Genomic DNA, 5255 nt, shown 5'->3' with positions numbered 1-5255 from the left:
GTCAATGTGCCAAAAATGGAGCCTCTTTTTTTCAGATGATCCAGATTTCTTCACCTTTTCCTTTCAGTGGTGGTCTCAGGTGCAGTTCTTCACATCAGTAGGATATGTTCTCACATTCCTACTTATTTAATCACAAGCTACTTGCCTCAGAGCCAATAATAATTAAAACTCACTGAATTCACTTTGCAGTAACATTTTCCAGGTGTCTATATTTCTAAGGTCGCCTTGCCCTAAGAGCTGGACTGTCTCCATACTGAACAGATACCTCATAACTGCAGCAATATTTCCACATAAAAATATTGTGTGTGATCTCAGACTTCCCGGTGGTATCCGTAAACCATGGTTCAGTAAAAAGGGTATTCTCAAAATATGATTTTTGTGGCAATATACCTCCCTGATAATATATCACCCAAAGCTTTGTTAGCAGACTGACAACCTGAGCTAAGGTGGTAGTTTTAAGTTTTACAAAATAACTGCTGTCGACTTTGATTTTAAGAGGTTGTCAACATGTTAAACAAGCAGCAGCCTGATGTTAAGCCAGGAACAGATTAAAATAAAATAAAAATACATAGGCTGTGTACTAAGTCAAGCAAGCCCGTTTGTTATAGCAATACCTATTCATTGGATGCTGGAAAAAACAATTAAAGGCTTTATTACAGAGATTAAGACAAAAAATAAGTGTAAACAACCGTCTCAAGTGAATTAAAATTAGTTGCCGATAGTGAGCATTTAAACATCCTAGTTTTCCCACTAAATTTGGTGACTAAGGAAACACGTTCTCTTGAGCTGTTTTTTTCCACTGGCAAACATCTTCCACCAAGGCACTCTTCTATCATACTTTTGAGCCGTTTGTATTCTGGCAATTTTTCAGTGAAGTTCTTACCCGAGTCCTTGTCAACCACAACTGCAGCACTATAGGCCCTCTCAAAAGTAGCACCTGAAAATCATCATATTCTGTCCAAGTCTGTGAATTGTTGATTTTTTTTTAAATCACATGGACCCTTTTGAGGGACTTTGATAGATAACTTTAAAATCTTGCATGGTAGCATAGCAGTTAATGCATCACTTTACAGCATCAGCAATCACCGATCAGGGTTCTATTCCCATCGCTGTTTATAAGGAGCTTGTATGTTCTCCCAGTGACAGAGTTGGCTTGCTCCTGGTGCTCCTGTTTCCTCTCATGTTCCAAAGACATGGTTAGGGTTAGTGATTTGGGGGAGTGCTGTGTTGGTGCCAGAAGTCCAGTGACACTTGGCAAACTATCTGGGAAAATCCTTGCTAAATTGATGCATTTCACTAATTCTAATGGTCAGGCATAGTTTTAAAACGTGGTGTGTTAGCAAGTGGAAAAGGTCTTATCAATAAATAGGTCTTAGTAAAGTAAAACTACATTTTAGAGGGTATACATTGGATCTTAATAAGAGTTTTAGTAAAATTTGATTGGGTAACAGATGTACAATCCTTAATCCATTCATTGGGTTTAATATCACTTTAGAAAGTGTACAATTCTGATCCTTGTTAAGGTAAGCTAGTCATCAGCAAAATCCAAGACAGCAATAAAATCACTCATGTCACAATAAAACCTCATCCACCATTAACCACTGAGTATAATATATCCACAATAATATATAAAATGGAGGAACGTGTGTCACCCCCGCTTCACCACTCTTGGGTTATCAGTAAATGTCAGTAAAAAAAACACACTCGGTGGCCACTTGATTATGTACAGGAGTGGAACCTAGTGTGGTTTTCTGCTGCTGTGGCCCATCCAACAAGGTTCAATATGTTGAATTCAGAGATACTCTTCTACACACCATTATTGTAACTCCTGATTAATAGATTTGTTGCCTTCCTGTCAGTTTGAACTAGCAGTCTGGCCATTCTCTCTTCTGACCTCTTTCATTAATGACATTTTCATGCATGGAATTGCCTGTCACTAGATACTTTTCCCTCACCACCCCCCACACCATTCTCTGTAACCCCTAGAGACAGTTGAGGGTGAAAGTCCCAAAAGATCAGTTTCTGAGATACTCAAACCACCCAGTCTGGCACCAACAATCATTCCACAGTCAGAGACACTTGGAGCACATTTATTCTTCATTCCGATATTTGGTCTGAATGACAGCTAAACTTCTTGACCATGTCTGCATTATTTTATTCATTGAATTGCTGCTACATGATTGGTTGATTAGATATTTATTAATGAGAAAGTGTACCTAATAAAATGGTTGTTAGGCTGCATAGGGCCCAAACTCCTGGGTAGGATCATCAGAAACTATTGCCTCATCTTTCTAATTCCTCTTATCCCCCTTCACAAGATTCATTAAATAATGCAATGTTTTGATTATATCTAGAGGTGACTGCCAAAATTCCTTCTGCTGGACATTGTGATTGATTACCTTAGCCAATAGTTTTGCTGGAATCCTGATGAACACACTTAATGAATCTGTAGTAATTGGCCTCTAATTATCAATAGTCTTTGACTTGATGGGACATCTGACTTCGGAATGAGGAATATGCTGTTGTTTTAACAATTGATGGAAACCAGCTGCAGGTTACAAGAAATACATCTGAACTAAAATCATGACATCCATCCTAACATCACTCAAGGTCAAACAGTCAGACCAGCAGCTGTATTTTTTTTAACCCAATTGCAATTCAAATATCTTGCACTGATATTCTTTGAAAGAAGTTAATTATTAAAAACAAGAACATAAGAAAATAGGGACAGGTGTAGGCCATCAGGCTCCAAGTCTGCCCTCCTGTTCAGTGCAATCAAGGTAGATTTGTGCTAGCTTCAACTCCTGTTCTACCCCAGTTCCCCATAACCCTCATCTTTTCAAATATGTTTTCTATATCTACCTTAAATTTTATCTATAGATATACCCTTGGGATCAGATAATTTCGACAATTTTCTATACATCTCACTTTTGAATGCCCAAATCCTATTCTGTAGCAATGTCCTCTTGTTCATGAATCATACACAAGTGGAAACATCTCTACATCAACCCTGTCAAGATCCCTTATTTCTAAGCTCCAAAAAATACTTGATAGAACAACCCTCTCATCTGACAAATTTAGCCTTTGGACTGCCTCCAATACATGCATATCCTTTTTAATCACAGACAAGGACATAAACAAATCACACTGGTTGTTTTCCAAACTTTTATATGTCCTTTTGGGATTGAACAAGTTTTGAATTGCTGGGCCCACTATTCCTGCAGCCACTTCCTTTAAACGCTTGGGTGTGGATTGTAACACCCTAGCAATTAGTCTTTTAGGTCCATGGATTGCTCCATATCATGTGTGACTGGGCATTTTACAGGTCCCTTGTATTATTAGAAATTAGCCTTTCTGTTGTCTTGGGGAATATTTGCAGAATCCTCCATGGCAAAGACTGCCACTAAATTAACAGATCGGAAATATTTCTTTCCTGTTATTAATATACCAGCCTCTAGAGGTCTCACCTCTGCTTTAACTGCCCTCTTCCATAGAAACTAATATCACATGCAAGTTTTATCTCGGAATCAGTTTTTTTTCCCTTGTGAGCTTTTTCACTCTTGTTGTTAGATCAAAAAGCCTCTGGCCTACTATCAGTCTTTGCCTCCTTCTTGGCCCCATCTTTCACTTTAATATTAAGCTTGACCCTTTATGCTAACCAAAGATTGTGCCTCTTTCTCACCATGTCCCCCTTTCTAATTTGGATAAATTTCTGTTGAATGTTATGGACTAGCTATTTGAATACTGACTTAATCCCCAGTCTACCTTTGATAACTGTCATCTTCATACCATTATAATTGTCCTCATTTAAAACAATGATATTTACCCTCTAAGCTGCATCTGTCATATTGATTTAGATTCAGGTTTATTTATCACATGTGCATTGAAACCTACAGTGAAATGCATCATTTGTGTTACAACCAACACACCCCAGGATCTGCTGTGGGGGGGGGGGGGGGAAGAACCCATAAGTGTTATCACCCATTCTGGTGCCAACATAGCATCCCTGCAATGCTCACCAGAACAATTCAAGTGTCAACAATAACAGACAACAAACAAGACAACAGTAAAATTAAACACCTTTCCCACCTTCCTACCCACTCACACACATGGGCAGGCTGCCTCCAGACCTCACAATGTCCTCAAAGACCTTTCAGTCCTTCCTCATTATTCATTAGCAACTCTGAAATAGCCTGTTCTTGCACAGGTTCTGTCATACACTGTTATAAGAAGGACTCCATCATGCACTCTACAAGCCTAATATGATATCTGCCATTTTGGTTTGTCCAATCAATATACAGGTTAAAATTCCTTCAAACAAGTCCTAGAAATTTCCCCATTAATACTTCCACCTGTTTCGTCTTTCCCTGACTATTTGTGATTTTGATTTAAACTGGTCTACCGCCTCCATCAATGACTCAATAGTGCTCTGATACCTTCCTTGATTAACAATATTACCTGCACCTCTTTCCCTTTAGGTCCATTCTTTTGCAACATGGTTTTAGCTGGAACGTTGAGCATCAATTCATCTTGCATCTGTGTCTCTAAGATCGCTATAAGGTCACACTTGTATATTGCTATGTGCTGTTAACTCATCTATTTTATTACAAATGCTACACACATTAAATGAAGTCAGTTAAGATTTGATTTTCCTCATAGTTTTACTAATCCTGGATTTACTCTGTGCTACATACTTTTTTTTTACAATTTCTGCCCCAGCCTGTTAGTTTCCCTTTCATTATTCCATGCCACCACTTTGATTTCCTCTTGGCCTTTATTAAGCATCCCATTCATGGAGTCCTCTACCCTCCTATTTTGTTTAATGTCCTTTCCGTAACCCTATTTTTATATTTATTTTATAATAAATGAGATAAATCCGCCCAGATCTTCAACATGGAATCAACCTCTGGTTCACTGATGTGGGAAGTTGAATGACCCAGATTTTCTTATGTGGCCCAAGGTACACAATACTCTATGTCAAATCTGAAATATTTTAATAAACTACACCAATATTACCATTCAGTGTAAATCGTAAACCATGAGCAAAAAGTAAAATATTTTTGTTTAAATGTTTGAACTAAATTATTATGTTCCTACAATTTGTGTGTAATGAGTGGTGACGTTTAAACTGTGCTTAGTGTATGTGTTTTCATATCCCCCGTTATTCATTGGCCAATTTGTAACCCACATACTGCAGTAATAAAGATTTGGCTCACAACTGTGGATTCTCTTAGTGGAACTAACCTTTAAAATGG

This window comes from Hypanus sabinus, chromosome 6 (genome assembly GCF_030144855.1).
Source record: "Hypanus sabinus isolate sHypSab1 chromosome 6, sHypSab1.hap1, whole genome shotgun sequence".
NCBI classification, from domain to species: Eukaryota; Metazoa; Chordata; class Chondrichthyes; order Myliobatiformes; family Dasyatidae; genus Hypanus; species Hypanus sabinus.
Note: the sequence above shows the minus strand (reverse complement) of the source record.